A 17,543-nucleotide genomic window follows, 5' to 3' on the forward strand; every position below is an offset into this window, starting at 1 on the left:
TTTTTTGATTTATATAAAAAACTAATTTTTTCATGTTTCTGAATACTCGATTTTTTGTTTTTCAAAAAAACTCAATCTTTTCTTATTTTTGAAAAACTCGTTTTTTAGTTTATCTGAAAAACTCGATATTTTGTTTTTCCAAAAAACTCGTTTATTTGTTTTCCAAAAACTCAAATATTTTGTAGTTGCGAAAATCGTTTTTTTATTATTTATTTTAAAATTAATTTTTATGGATTTAAAGTATAAAGAAAAAATAATCAATTGGATCATCTAAATGTGATGGATTGAATTCATCGAGGTGTATAAATGGATGAATTTAATCCAATCTTTTAACTTATTTTTTATGAAATGGATGAATTTACTGGATTTTTAGGTGGATTGATTGGATGGATTTTGCCTAAAGAAATTAAATTGTCACCCCTAGTGGTAACAGAAACCAAGCTTAACAACAACAACTTCCACATCAAAAACCTGAACACTACACCTTAAGAACTCAACAGTTTTTGAACAATTTGGTTTCTCTAGCTTCTATGAATTTTGCTTTTTTAGGATCTTGTGTTGCCATGAAAAGTCAAACTCCGTTTTATGTTTTTTTTAAAGATAATCATGATCATATTTGTTGGTGGATGATTTCTTTTAGTCATCCATTTTCTATTGCAATGTCTATCACCATTTATGTAAGTGGGTTAGCTACCAAAACACTTGATCAAGTTTCAGTCGTCGTATTCTTCAGTGGATTTAGATCCTTATCGTTTTTTCATATTTCTAGAAAAATCGATTTTTTCAAAAAAAAAAACTCGATTTTCCATTTGTCGAAAAACTCATTTTTTCATATTTATGAAAATAGATATTTTTTCATGTTTCCCAAAACTCGATATTTTTTTTCTATTTTCGAAAAACTCGATTTTTCCGTGTTTCAAAAAGCTAGATTTTTCATTTTTTTGAAAAAACTTGTTTTTTCATATTTCCAAAAAACTCGACTTTTCCTGTTTCCGATTACTCAATTTTTTCGTATTTCTGAAAAACCCATTTTTTTTTTTAAATTCTGAAAAACATGATTTTTTGATTTATATAAAAAAATTAATTTTTTCATGTTTCTGAATACTCGATTTTTTGTTTTTCAAAAAAACTCAATCTTTTCTTATTTTTGAAAAACTCGTTTTTTAGTTTATCTGAAAAACTCGATATTTTGTTTTTCCGAAAAACTCGTTTATTTGTTTTCCAAAAACTCAAATATTTTGAATTTGCGAAAATCATTTTTTATTATTTATTTTAAAATTAATTTTTATAGATTTAAAGTATAAAGTAAAAATAATCAATTGGATCATCTAAATGTGATGGATTGGATTCATCGAGGTATATAAATGGATGAATTTAATCCAATCTTTTAACTAATTTTTTATGAAATGGATGAATTTACTTGATTTTTAGGTGGATTGATTGGATGGATTTTGCCTAAATAAATTAAATTGTCACCCCTAGTGGTAACAGAAACCAAGCTTAACAACAACAGCTTCCACATCAAAAACCTGAACACTACACCTTAACAACTCAACAGTTTTTGAACAATTTGGTTTCTCTAGCTTCTATGAATTTTGCTTTTTTAGGATCTTGTGTTGCCATGAAAAGTCAAACTCCGTTTTATGTTTTTTTTAAAGATAATCATGATCATATTTGTTGGTGGATGATTTCTTTTAGTCATCCATTTTCTATTGCAATGTCTATCACCATTTATGTAAGTGGGTTAGCTACCAAAACACTTGATCAAGTTTCAGTCGTCGTATTCTTCAGTGGATTTAGATCCTTATCGTTTTTTCATATTTCTAGAAAAATCGATTTTTTCAAAAAAAAAAACTCGATTTTCCATTTGTCGAAAAACTCATTTTTTCATATTTATGAAAATAGATATTTTTTCATGTTTCCCAAAACTCGATATTTTTTTCTATTTTCGAAAAACTCGATTTTTCCGTGTTTCAAAAAGCTAGATTTTTCATTTTTTTGAAAAAACTTGTTTTTTCATATTTCCAAAAAACTCGACTTTTCCTGTTTCCGATTACTCAATTTTTTCGTATTTCTGAAAAACCCATTTTTTTTAAATTCTGAAAAACATGATTTTTTGATTTATGTAAAAAAATTAATTTTTTCATGTTTCTGAATACTCGATTTTTTGTTTTTCAAAAAAACTCAATCTTTTCTTATTTTTGAAAAACTCGTTTTTTAGTTTATCTGAAAAACTCGATATTTTGTTTTTCCGAAAAACTCGTTTATTTGTTTTCCAAAAACTCAAATATTTTGAATTTGCGAAAATCATTTTTTATTATTTATTTTAAAATTAATTTTTATAGATTTAAAGTATAAAGTAAAAATAATCAATTGGATCATCTAAATGTGATGGATTGGATTCATCGAGGTATATAAATGGATGAATTTAATCCAATCTTTTAACTAATTTTTTATGAAATGGATGAATTTACTTGATTTTTAGGTGGATTGATTGGATGGATTTTGCCTAAATAAATTAAATTGTCACCCCTAGTGGTAACAGAAACCAAGCTTAACAACAACAGCTTCCACATCAAAAACCTGAACACTACACCTTAACAACTCAACAGTTTTTGAACAATTTGGTTTCTCTAGCTTCTATGAATTTTGCTTTTTTAGGATCTTGTGTTGCCATGAAAAGTCAAACTCCATTTTATGTTTTTTTTAAAGATAATCATGATCATATTTGTTGGTGGATGATTTCTTTTAGTCATCCATTTTCTATTGCAATGTCTATCACCATTTATGTAAGTGGGTTAGCGACCAAAACACTTGATCAAGTTTCAGTCGTCGTATTCTTCAGTGGATTTAGATCCTTATCGTCTTTTCATATTTCTGGAAAAATCGATTTTTTCAAAAAAAAAAACTCGATTTTCCATTTGTCGAAAAACTCATTTTTTCATATTTATGAAAATAGATATTTTTTCTTGTTTCCAAAAACTCGGTATTTTTTCTATTTTTGAAAAATTCGATTTTTCCGTGTTTCAAAAAGCTAGATTTTTCTTTTTTTTGAAAAAACTTGTTTTTTCGTATTTCCAAAAAACTCGACTTTTCCTGTTTTCGATTACTCAATTTTTTTCGTATTTCTGAAAAACCTGTTTTTTTTTTTTAATTCTGAAAAACTTGATTTTTTTATTTATATAAAAAACTCAATTTTTTCATGTTTTCGAATACTCGATTTTTTGTTTTTCAAAAAAACTCAATCTTTTCTTTTTTTTGAAAAACTCGTTTTTTAGTTTATCTGAAAAACTCGATATTTTGTTTTTCCAAAAAACTCGTTTATTTGTTTTCCAAAAACTCAAATATTTTGTAGTTGCGAAAATCGTTTTTTTATTATTTATTTTAAAATTAATTTTTATGGATTTAAAGTATAAAGAAAAAATAATCAATTGGATCATCTAAATGTGATGGATTGAATTCATCGAGGTGTATAAATGGATGAATTTAATCCAATCTTTTAACTTATTTTTTATGAAATGGATGAATTTACTGGATTTTTAGGTGGATTGATTGGATGGATTTTGCCTAAAGAAATTAAATTGTTACCCCTAGTGGTAACAGAAACCAAGCTTAACAACAACAACTTCCACATCAAAAACCTGAACACTACACCTTAAGAACTCAACAGTTTTTGAACAATTTGGTTTCTCTAGCTTCTATGAATTTTGCTTTTTTAGGATCTTGTGTTGCCATGAAAAGTCAAACTCCGTTTTATGTTTTTTTTAAAGATAATCATGATCATATTTGTTGGTGGATGATTTCTTTTAGTCATCCATTTTCTATTGCAATGTCTATCACCATTTATGTAAGTGGGTTAGCTACCAAAACACTTGATCAAGTTTCAGTCGTCGTATTCTTCAGTGGATTTAGATCCTTATCGTTTTTTCATATTTCTAGAAAAATCGATTTTTTCAAAAAAAAAAACTCGATTTTCCATTTGTCGAAAAACTCATTTTTTCATATTTATGAAAATAGATATTTTTTCATGTTTCCCAAAACTCGATATTTTTTTCTATTTTCGAAAAACTCGATTTTTCCGTGTTTCAAAAAGCTAGATTTTTCATTTTTTTGAAAAAACTTGTTTTTTCATATTTCCAAAAAACTCGACTTTTCCTGTTTCCGATTACTCAATTTTTTCGTATTTCTGAAAAACCCATTTTTTTTAAATTCTGAAAAACATGATTTTTTGATTTATGTAAAAAAATTAATTTTTTCATGTTTCTGAATACTCGATTTTTTGTTTTTCAAAAAAACTCAATCTTTTCTTATTTTTGAAAAACTCGTTTTTTAGTTTATCTGAAAAACTCGATATTTTGTTTTTCCGAAAAACTCGTTTATTTGTTTTCCAAAAACTCAAATATTTTGAATTTGCGAAAATCATTTATTATTATTTATTTTAAAATTAATTTTTATAGATTTAAAGTATAAAGTAAAAATAATCAATTGGATCATCTAAATGTGATGGATTGGATTCATCGAGGTATATAAATGGATGAATTTAATCCAATCTTTTAACTAATTTTTTATGAAATGGATGAATTTACTTGATTTTTAGGTGGATTGATTGGATGGATTTTGCCTAAATAAATTAAATTGTCACCCCTAGTGGTAAAAGAAACCAAGCTTAACAACAATAGCTTCCACATCAAAAACCTGAACACTACACCTTAACAACTCAACAGTTTTTGAACAATTTGGTTTCTCTAGCTTCTATGAATTTTGCTTTTTTAGGATCTTGTGTTGCCATGAAAAGTCAAACTCCATTTTATGTTTTTTTTAAAGATAATCATGATCATATTTGTTGGTGGATGATTTCTTTTAGTCATCCATTTTCTATTGCAATGTCTATCACCATTTATGTAAGTGGGTTAGCTACCAAAACACTTGATCAAGTTTCAGTCGTCGTATTCTTCAGTGGATTTAGATCCTTATCGTCTTTTCATATTTCTGGAAAAATCGATTTTTTCAAAAAAAAAAAACTCGATTTTCCATTTGTCGAAAAACTCATTTTTTCATATTTATGAAAATAGATATTTTTTCTTGTTTCCAAAAACTCGGTATTTTTTCTATTTTTGAAAAATTCGATTTTTCCGTGTTTCAAAAAGCTAGATTTTTCTTTTTTTTGAAAAAACTTGTTTTTTCGTATTTCCAAAAAACTCGACTTTTCCTGTTTTCGATTACTCAATTTTTTTCGTATTTCTGAAAAACCTGTTTTTTTTTTAATTCTGAAAAACTTGATTTTTTTATTTATATAAAAAACTCAATTTTTTCATGTTTTCGAATACTCGATTTTTTGTTTTTCAAAAAAACTCAATCTTTTCTTTTTTTTGAAAAACTCGTTTTTTAGTTTATCTGAAAAACTCGATATTTTGTTTTTCCAAAAAACTCGTTTATTTGTTTTCCAAAAACTCAAATATTTTGTAGTTGCGAAAATCGTTTTTTTATTATTTATTTTAAAATTAATTTTTATGGATTTAAAGTATAAAGAAAAAATAATCAATTGGATCATCTAAATGTGATGGATTGAATTCATCGAGGTGTATAAATGGATGAATTTAATCCTGTAACACCCCACACATATTTATCTAGAATAATATGCATAAAGTATTATATATGGTTCATAAGACAACAAATACATAATGTTTTGCAGCGGAAAGTAGAAGTGTACGAATACAAGCCGAATGTATCATGGCCAAAATACAAGTACATCATGTAAGTACATATCCAAAATACATAAACTAGTAAGCACGATAAGAACTAGAAGAATATCCAAGCATCGCCAAGAGATCTAATCCGTCTTTCCCTTACCGCGATCTTGTCTCGAACCACCTGAAAAATATAATTGGAATGGGATGAGATTACTAAATCTCAGTGAGTCCGCCTATCCTATTAGTTCACTCGGATCTAAAGGGAACATACAATTAAACGGATCCGCCGTGGATCCGTGGTCTTACTCACGGCCAGGTACAAATACACAATAAGGGCAATATCATCAATGGAAGTTCCATGGCTAACCAATGAGATATTATTAAGCACGCAAACCACACACAAGTGTAAAGTTGCTAGTACAATCACGTCGCCATGATTGTACCAACCCACCGGAGAGGACCTACTGATATTGCCTATGTGGCATCACTAGGGGTGAATAAGCAAGTGATCTTACCGATATGGTATCACTATCTCACCGTACCAACATCCGATGTTTTCCCTCCAGAGGAAATGCCTTTTTCAGTACATGGTGAGTATACACCAGATCATTCCCACCAAGCACTAGCATTTCTTTAGGTAACACGATGAGTATACACCAGATCATTCCCATCGAGTACCCACATATATCATACCGATCAATGAGTATACACCAGATCATTCCCATTGAGAGCGGTGAATATGCCCGGCTATCCCTTTCCACCAATGAGTATACACCAGGTCATTCCCATTGGCGGCCATCCACGGAGTATACACCAGATCATTCCCGCGTGGAAGGGGACATAAAGATGACAATATATATGCAGCAATATAATACAGCCATCAAGAATAAAGGAGAAAATTCAGTCCAAAATACATATGCTTCACATGTTATCAATGTCGCACATAACAGAAGGTACGTCAGATATATCGAAAAATATCATTTTTACACCAAAGCTAATTTCCCTAGATAATACATCTGACTAGCTTTCTAACGGTATATGGTACGCGTCAATCGGACGTACGAGGTGGGAGATATGAATTTCCCAAGTTTCTGAATTTTTGCTTCTGCGCCCAGTGTAACCGGTTACACCAGGAACCGTAACCGGTTACGGCCACGCAAAAAGCCCAGATTCTCAGTTTTTCAACAGCGTAACCGGTTACACCAAAACCCGTAACCGGTTACACTGAACCAGAATCATTTTTCTGCATTTCCTGAACCTATATCAGTCCCAAAAAGTGCTTCTAAATTAATCCCCTACATTGCTAACCAATTTCCCACGAATTAAAGACATGCATCAGGTTCAGAAACATCAACCAACAAGGATATAAGCAGATATAACATGATCAATACCATTGATTCAAGATTGATCACACAATCCCTAAACCCCAAATAGATTCCCAACATGCAACCCATGGTTTCTATCTAAAGACTCACCTTAGAGAAGAATCAAAGGATGATGATGGAGATGCTGAAGCAAGATGATGATAGAAATAAGGATCGGAACAGAATCTGGTGCATGCAAGGAGGTGAGCTTGTACCAAGTTTGAGACCTTTTCTCCTCTTCCTCTCTTCCCACGTTCTCTTCTTCTTTCTTCACCAAAAACAAATTCTGGTTTTGCTTCAATAAGATTAGCAACATAAAAGCCAAACACACCTTAATTCTCATTTAAGTGGGAAATGTCCATAATACCCCCATTTTCACTAATTAACATGGTTTAAGTGATAAACCTATTAGTAAGAATGTGTATTATAATTATCTATTACTCATCTCAATTTAATTTAGAATTGGTAATTGGACAATTATAATACCGGGTATTACATTCTCCCCCCTTAAATAGAATTCGTCCTCAAATTCAAAGCAAGCTTACCAGAACAAGTGAGGATAGGATTCGCGCATCTCTGACTCAAGCTCCCACGTAGCTTCCTCAGGACGCGTCTCATCCCACATCACCTTCACGATGGGTATCTCCTTACTCCGTAGAGACTTGCTCGCACGCTCCAGGATACGGTAAGGTTGAGGATCATAGGAAAGATCTGGTTCTACTTCGACAGAATCCGGAAGAATAGGGTGAAAAGTATCGGGCACAAACTTCCGGAGTTGAGATACGTGGAATACGTCATGCAGCCCGGATAGTGAAGGTGGTAATGCCAACTGATAAGCCACTTCACCTACCCGACTCAAAATCTGATACGGTCCCACATATCTCGGACTGAGTTTATGCGTTTTGAACGGTCCTCCCAACCTCAATCTTGGAGTGACCTTCAAATACACATGATCACCCACTTCAAATTCCAAGGGTCTCCTCCGCTTGTCCGCATAGTTCTTTTGTCGGTCTTGGGCTTTCTTGAGATTATCTCGGATCATCTTAACTTTCTCGGTGGTTTCCTGTATAATCTCCGGTCCAAGAATACTCTTCTCCCCTACTTCGGCCCAACACAAAGGTGATCGACATTTTCTCCCGTATAGAGCTTCATAGGGAGCCATACCCAAACTAGCATGGTAACTGTTATTGTATGCGAATTCTATCAATGGCAAATGATCCTTCCAACTCCCACCTTCTTCCAGAATGCAAGCCCTCAACATATCCTCTATCGTCTGGATTGTCCTCTCCGTCTGCCCATCGGATTGAGGATGGTTAGACGTACTCATATCCAATCTAGTCCCCAATTCCTTATGAAACATCTTCCAAAATCTCAAAGTGAATTTTGGATCACGATCAGACACTATACTAGACGGCACGCCATGCAACCGTACAATCTCTGCTATGAAAAGCCTTGCGAGATGAATCACCTTGTGAGTGGTCTTTACGGGTAAGAAGTGAGCATACTTAGTCAATCTATCCACTATTACCCATACAGAATCATGCCCGCCTCGGGCACGAGGTAGACCCACAATGAAATCCATAGAGATAGAATCCCATTTCCACGTTGGTACCTCCAGTGGCTGCAACATTCCTCCTGGCCTCTGGTGCTCAATCTTAACTTGTTGACAAATGGGACATTGTGCTACATATTCTGCAATCTCCTTCTTCATACCTGGCCACCAAAAATCCTTTTTCAAGTCTTGATACATTTTGGTCGACCCAGGATGATTAGAAAACCTGCTCTTGTGTGCTTCATCCAAAATCAAACGCTTCAACTCTGAATCATTCGGTACACACATCCGTTGCTGAAATAAGATTACCCCATCAGGTGCTCTCACAAAATCAGGCATATCTCTGCTTGCTTGCAATTGCTCATCATACCCTTGGGATATTCGAATCCTCTCTCGCAACTCATTCTGAATGCTCAAATTACTGATCAACACACCATTGGGTGTCCATTCAAACTGAAGGTCAAGGTCTCTAAACTTTTCCAATAAGTCATGCTCCAACATCATCAACTCAGCGACCCGAAATTCCTTCCTACTTAACGCATCTGCCACTTTATTAGCCTTTCCTGGATGATACTTCAATTCAAAATCATAATCTTTGAGGTACTCCATCCATCTCCTTTGTCGCATATTCAACTCCTTTTGGTCAAAGAGATATCTCAAGCTTTTATGATCACTGAACATCTCAAAGTGAACGCCATATAGGTAATGTCGCCACACCTTGAGTGCAAAAACTATTGCAGCAAGCTCAAGATCATGGGTTGGGTAATTCTCTTCATGAGATCTCAACTGCCGAGAGGCATAAGCTACCACCTGGCCATCTTGCATCAGTACTCCACCTAAACCTTTCTTAGAAGCGTCACAGTACACCTCGTAGGATCGGTTTGGATCCGGAATCACTAACACGGGTGCAGTAGTCAACTTCTTCTTAAGTTTCTGGAAGCTTTGTTCACACTCGGAATCCCATTCAAAAGCAACCTCCTTTCGCGTAAGCTTTGTCAATGGTAAGGCTAACTTAGCAAACCCCATGATAAACCTCCGGTAATAACCTGCCAAACCTAAGAAGCTTCTAACTTCAGTCACACTCTTTGGCCTATCCCAATTCACCACTGCTTCTACTTTAGAAGGATCCACTGCTACGCCTCCTCCTGAGATGACGTGACCAAGAAAACTTACTTCGGATAGCCAAAACTCACACTTACTGAATTTGGCATACAACTGTTTCTCTCGAAGAGTAGATAACACAATCCACAAGTGTTCTTCATGCTCTTCAGGAGTACGAGAATACACAAGAATATCATCAATGAAGATCACTACAAACTGGTCCAGATATGGCTGAAAGATTCGATTCATGTAATCCATGAAAACTGCTGGAGCATTAGTCACACCAAAAGGCATAACTAAAAACTCGTAGTGACCATATCGAGTCCTGAATGCAGTCTTAGGTACATCTGAACTCTTCACTCGGATCTGATGATATCCTGACCTAAGATCAATCTTCGAGAACACACTGGCTCCTTTCAACTGATCTAGGAGGTCATCAATCCGTGGCAGAGGATACTTGTTCTTTATGGTGACTTTGTTCAGCTGACGATAATCAATGCACAAGCGCATACTTCCGTCTTTCTTCTTCACCAGAAGAACAGGAGCTCCCCATGGAGAAACACTGGGTTGGATGAAATGCTTAGCAAGAAGCTCTTCCAACTGACGCTTCAATTCTCTAAGTTCGATAGGAGACATCCTATAAGGGGTGATGGAAACTGGGGCTGTTCCAGGAACAAGATCGATTGAGAATTCCTTCCCTTTCTAGAGGAAGAGAAGTGATGTCCTCAGGAAATACATCAGGAAATTCACACACCACCGGAATCTCCGACAATTCAACTCTCACAGAAGGTTCTTTGGAAAGAACCAAAAGAAAGGATCTTTCTTGAGAAAAGAGATAATTAACCGTGCTGATTGTACCTTCTATCAACTTGGTAATTGCATCATTGGAAGGAGTCTCTTCAGCAGGAATGAATATGGCCTTCTCTTTGCAACCAATGTACACCGAGTTAAGAGACAACCAATCCATCCCTAGAATGACATCAAGCTTCTTGAGGGGTAAACAAATTAGATCAATTGGGTACTCGCGACCATTAAAAGAGACTGAACAATCGTATTCTTCAGTGGATTTAGATCCTTATCGTCTTTTCATATTTCTGGAAAAATCGATTTTTTCAAAAAAAAAAACTCGATTTTCCATTTGTCGAAAAACTCATTTTTTCATATTTATGAAAATAGATATTTTTTCTTGTTTCCAAAAACTCGGTATTTTTTCTATTTTTGAAAAATTCGATTTTTCCGTGTTTCAAAAAGCTAGATTTTTCTTTTTTTTGAAAAAACTTGTTTTTTCGTATTTCCAAAAAACTCGACTTTTCCTGTTTTCGATTACTCAATTTTTTTCGTATTTCTGAAAAACCTGTTTTTTTTTTAATTCTGAAAAACTTGATTTTTTTATTTATATAAAAAACTCAATTTTTTCATGTTTTCGAATACTCGATTTTTTGTTTTTCAAAAAAACTCAATCTTTTCTTTTTTTTGAAAAACTCGTTTTTTAGTTTATCTGAAAAACTCGATATTTTGTTTTTCCAAAAAACTCGTTTATTTGTTTTCCAAAAACTCAAATATTTTGTAGTTGCGAAAATCGTTTTTTTATTATTTATTTTAAAATTAATTTTTATGGATTTAAAGTATAAAGAAAAAATAATCAATTGGATCATCTAAATGTGATGGATTGAATTCATCGAGGTGTATAAATGGATGAATTTAATCCAATCTTTTAACTTATTTTTTATGAAATGGATGAATTTACTGGATTTTTAGGTGGATTGATTGGATGGATTTTGCCTAAAGAAATTAAATTGTTACCCCTAGTGGTAACAGAAACCAAGCTTAACAACAACAACTTCCACATCAAAAACCTGAACACTACACCTTAAGAACTCAACAGTTTTTGAACAATTTGGTTTCTCTAGCTTCTATGAATTTTGCTTTTTTAGGATCTTGTGTTGCCATGAAAAGTCAAACTCCGTTTTATGTTTTTTTTAAAGATAATCATGATCATATTTGTTGGTGGATGATTTCTTTTAGTCATCCATTTTCTATTGCAATGTCTATCACCATTTATGTAAGTGGGTTAGCTACCAAAACACTTGATCAAGTTTCAGTCGTCGTATTCTTCAGTGGATTTAGATCCTTATCGTTTTTTCATATTTCTAGAAAAATCGATTTTTTCAAAAAAAAAACTCGATTTTCCATTTGTCGAAAAACTCATTTTTTCATATTTATGAAAATAGATATTTTTTCATGTTTCCCAAAACTCGATATTTTTTTCTATTTTCGAAAAACTCGATTTTTCCGTGTTTCAAAAAGCTAGATTTTTCATTTTTTTGAAAAAACTTGTTTTTTCATATTTCCAAAAAACTCGACTTTTCCTGTTTCCGATTACTCAATTTTTTCGTATTTCTGAAAAACCCATTTTTTTTAAATTCTGAAAAACATGATTTTTTGATTTATGTAAAAAAATTAATTTTTTCATGTTTCTGAATACTCGATTTTTTGTTTTTCAAAAAAACTCAATCTTTTCTTATTTTTGAAAAACTCGTTTTTTAGTTTATCTGAAAAACTCGATATTTTGTTTTTCCGAAAAACTCGTTTATTTGTTTTCCAAAAACTCAAATATTTTGAATTTGCGAAAATCATTTATTATTATTTATTTTAAAATTAATTTTTATAGATTTAAAGTATAAAGTAAAAATAATCAATTGGATCATCTAAATGTGATGGATTAGATTCATCGAGGTATATAAATGGAGGAATTTAATCCAATCTTTTAACTAATTTTTTATGAAATGGATGAATTTACTTGATTTTTAGGTGGATTGATTGGATGGATTTTGCCTAAATAAATTAAATTGTCACCCCTAGTGGTAAAAGAAACCAAGCTTAACAACAATAGCTTCCACATCAAAAACCTGAACACTACACCTTAACAACTCAACAGTTTTTGAACAATTTGGTTTCTCTAGCTTCTATGAATTTTGCTTTTTTAGGATCTTGTGTTGCCATGAAAAGTCAAACTCCATTTTATGTTTTTTTTAAAGATAATCATGATCATATTTGTTGGTGGATGATTTCTTTTAGTCATCCATTTTCTATTGCAATGTCTATCACCATTTATGTAAGTGGGTTAGCTACCAAAACACTTGATCAAGTTTCAGTCGTCGTATTCTTCAGTGGATTTAGATCCTTATCGTCTTTTCATATTTCTGGAAAAATCGATTTTTTCAAAAAAAAAAAAACTCGATTTTCCATTTGTCGAAAAACTCATTTTTTCATATTTATGAAAATAGATATTTTTTCTTGTTTCCAAAAACTCGGTATTTTTTCTATTTTTGAAAAATTCGATTTTTCCGTGTTTCAAAAAGCTAGATTTTTCTTTTTTTTGAAAAAACTTGTTTTTTCGTATTTCCAAAAAACTCGACTTTTCCTGTTTTCGATTACTCAATTTTTTTCGTATTTCTGAAAAACCTGTTTTTTTTTTAATTCTGAAAAACTTGATTTTTTTTATTTATATAAAAAACTCAATTTTTTCATGTTTTCGAATACTCGATTTTTTGTTTTTCAAAAAAACTCAATCTTTTCTTTTTTTTGAAAAACTCGTTTTTTAGTTTATCTGAAAAACTCGATATTTTGTTTTTCCAAAAAACTCGTTTATTTGTTTTCCAAAAACTCAAATATTTTGTAGTTGCGAAAATCGTTTTTTTATTATTTATTTTAAAATTAATTTTTATGGATTTAAAGTATAAAGAAAAAATAATCAATTGGATCATCTAAATGTGATGGATTGAATTCATCGAGGTGTATAAATGGATGAATTTAATCCTGTAACACCCCACACATATTTATCTAGAATAATATGCATAAAGTATTATATATGGTTCATAAGACAACAAATACATAATGTTTTGCAGCGGAAAGTAGAAGTGTACGAATACAAGCCGAATGTATCATGGCCAAAATACAAGTACATCATGTAAGTACATATCCAAAATACATAAACTAGTAAGCACGATAAGAACTAGAAGAATATCCAAGCATCGCCAAGAGATCTAATCCGTCTTTCCCTTACCGCGATCTTGTCTCGAACCACCTGAAAAATATAATTGGAATGGGATGAGATTACTAAATCTCAGTGAGTCCGCCTATCCTATTAGTTCACTCGGATCTAAAGGGAACATACAATTAAACGGATCCGCCGTGGATCCGTGGTCTTACTCACGGCCAGGTACAAATACACAATAAGGGCAATATCATCAATGGAAGTTCCATGGCTAACCAATGAGATATTATTAAGCACGCAAACCACACACAAGTGTAAAGTTGCTAGTACAATCACGTCGCCATGATTGTACCAACCCACCGGAGAGGACCTACTGATATTGCCTATGTGGCATCACTAGGGGTGAATAAGCAAGTGATCTTACCGATATGGTATCACTATCTCACCGTACCAACATCCGATGTTTTCCCTCCAGAGGAAATGCCTTTTTCAGTACATGGTGAGTATACACCAGATCATTCCCACCAAGCACTAGCATTTCTTTAGGTAACACGATGAGTATACACCAGATCATTCCCATCGAGTACCCACATATATCATACCGATCAATGAGTATACACCAGATCATTCCCATTGAGAGCGGTGAATATGCCCGGCTATCCCTTTCCACCAATGAGTATACACCAGGTCATTCCCATTGGCGGCCATCCACGGAGTATACACCAGATCATTCCCGCGTGGAAGGGGGCATAAAGATGACAATATATATGCAGCAATATAATACAGCCATCAAGAATAAAGGAGAAAATTCAGTCCAAAATACATATGCTTCACATGTTATCAATGTCGCACATAACAGAAGGTACGTCAGATATATCGAAAAATATCATTTTTACACCAAAGCTAATTTCCCTAGATAATACATCTGACTAGCTTTCTAACGGTATATGGTACGCGTCAATCGGACGTACGAGGTGGGAGATATGAATTTCCCAAGTTTCTGAATTTTTGCTTCTGCGCCCAGTGTAACCGGTTACACCAGGAACCGTAACCGGTTACGGCCACGCAAAAAGCCCAGATTCTCAGTTTTTCAACAGCGTAACCGGTTACACCAAAACCCGTAACCGGTTACACTGAACCAGAATCATTTTTCTGCATTTCCTGAACCTATATCAGTCCCAAAAAGTGCTTCTAAATTAATCCCCTACATTGCTAACCAAATTCCCACGAATTAAAGACATGCATCAGGTTCAGAAACATCAACCAACAAGGATATAAGCAGATATAACATGATCAGTACCATTGATTCAAGATTGATCACACAATCCCTAAACCCCAAATAGATTCCCAACATGCAACCCATGGTTTCTATCTAAAGACTCACCTTAGAGAAGAATCAAAGGATGATGATGGAGATGCTGAAGCAAGATGATGATAGAAATAAGGATCGGAACAGAATCTGGTGCATGCAAGGAGGTGAGCTTGTACCAAGTTTGAGACCTTTTCTCCTCTTCCTCTCTTCCCACGTTCTCTTCTTCTTTCTTCACCAAAAACAAATTCTGGTTTTGCTTCAATAAGATTAGCAACATAAAAGCCAAACACACCTTAATTCTCATTTAAGTGGGAAATGTCCATAATACCCCCATTTTCACTAATTAACATGGTTTAAGTGATAAACCTATTAGTAAGAATGTGTATTATAATTATCTATTACTCATCTCAATTTAATTTAGAATTGGTAATTGGACAATTATAATACCGGGTATTACATTCTCCCCCCCTTAAATAGAATTCGTCCTCGAATTCAAAGCAAGCTTACCAGAACAAGTGAGGATAGGATTCGCGCATCTCTGACTCAAGCTCCCACGTAGCTTCCTCAGGACGCGTCTCATCCCACATCACCTTCACGATGGGTATCTCCTTACTCCGTAGAGACTTGCTCGCACGCTCCAGGATACGGTAAGGTTGAGGATCATAGGAAAGATCTGGTTCTACTTCGACAGAATCCGGAAGAATAGGGTGAAAAGTATCGGGCACAAACTTCCGGAGTTGAGATACGTGGAATACGTCATGCAGCCCGGATAGTGAAGGTGGTAATGCCAACTGATAAGCCACTTCACCTACCCGACTCAAAATCTGATACGGTCCCACATATCTCGGACTGAGTTTATGCGTTTTGAACGGTCCTCCCAACCTCAATCTTGGAGTGACCTTCAAATACACATGATCACCCACTTCAAATTCCAAGGGTCTCCTCCGCTTGTCCGCATAGTTCTTTTGTCGGTCTTGGGCTTTCTTGAGATTATCTCGGATCATCTTAACTTTCTCGGTGGTTTCCTGTATAATCTCCGGTCAAAGAATACTCTTCTCCCCTACTTCGGCCCAACACAAAGGTGATCGACATTTTCTCCCGTATAGAGCTTCATAGGGAGCCATACCCAAACTAGCATGGTAACTGTTATTGTATGCGAATTCTATCAATGGCAAATGATCCTTCCAACTCCCACCTTCTTCCAGAATGCAAGCCCTCAACATATCCTCTATCGTCTGGATTGTCCTCTCCGTCTGCCCATCGGATTGAGGATGGTTAGACGTACTCATATCCAATCTAGTCCCCAATTCCTTATGAAACATCTTCCAAAATCTCAAAGTGAATTTTGGATCACGATCAGACACTATACTAGACGGCACGCCATGCAACCGTACAATCTCTGCTATGAAAAGCCTTGCGAGATGAATCACCTTGTGAGTGGTCTTTACGGGTAAGAAGTGAGCATACTTAGTCAATCTATCCACTATTACCCATACAGAATCATGCCCGCCTCGGGCACGAGGTATACCCACAATGAAATCCATAGAGATAGAATCCCATTTCCACGTTGGTACCTCCAGTGGCTGCAACATTCCTCCTGGCCTCTGGTGCTCAATCTTAACTTGTTGACAAATGGGACATTGTGCTACATATTCTGCAATCTCCTTCTTCATACCTGGCCACCAAAAATCCTTTTTCAAGTCTTGATACATTTTGGTCGACCCAGGATGATTAGAAAACCTGCTCTTGTGTGCTTCATCCAAAATCAAACGCTTCAACTCTGAATCATTCGGTACACACATCCGTTGCTGAAATAAGATTACCCCATCAGGTGCTCTCACAAAATCAGGCATATCTCTGCTTGCTTGCAATTGCTCATCATACCCTTGGGATATTCGAATCCTCTCTCGCAACTCATTCTGAATGCTCAAATTACTGATCAACACACCATTGGGTGTCCATTCAAACTGAAGGTCAAGGTCTCTAAACTTTTCCAATAAGTCATGCTCCAACATCATCAACTCAGCGACCCGAAATTCCTTCCTACTTAACGCATCTGCCACTTTATTAGCCTTTCCTGGATGATACTTCAATTCAAAATCATAATCTTTGAGGTACTCCATCCATCTCCTTTGTCGCATATTCAACTCCTTTTGGTCAAAGAGATATCTCAAGCTTTTATGATCACTGAACATCTCAAAGTGAACGCCATATAGGTAATGTCGCCACACCTTGAGTGCAAAAGCTATTGCAGCAAGCTCAAGATCATGGGTTGGGTAATTCTCTTCATGAGATCTCAACTGCCGAGAGGCATAAGCTACCACCTGGCCATCTTGCATCAGTACTCCACCTAAACCTTTCTTAGAAGCGTCACAGTACACCTCGTAGGATCGGTTTGGATCCGGAATCACTAACACGGGTGCAGTAGTCAACTTCTTCTTAAGTTTCTGGAAGCTTTGTTCACACTCGGAATCCCATTCAAAAGCAACCTCCTTTCGCGTAAGCTTTGTCAATGGTAAGGCTAACT

The sequence above is a fragment of the Vicia villosa genome, linkage group LG2, assembly GCF_029867415.1.
Source record: "Vicia villosa cultivar HV-30 ecotype Madison, WI linkage group LG2, Vvil1.0, whole genome shotgun sequence".
Taxonomy (NCBI): domain Eukaryota; kingdom Viridiplantae; phylum Streptophyta; class Magnoliopsida; order Fabales; family Fabaceae; genus Vicia; species Vicia villosa.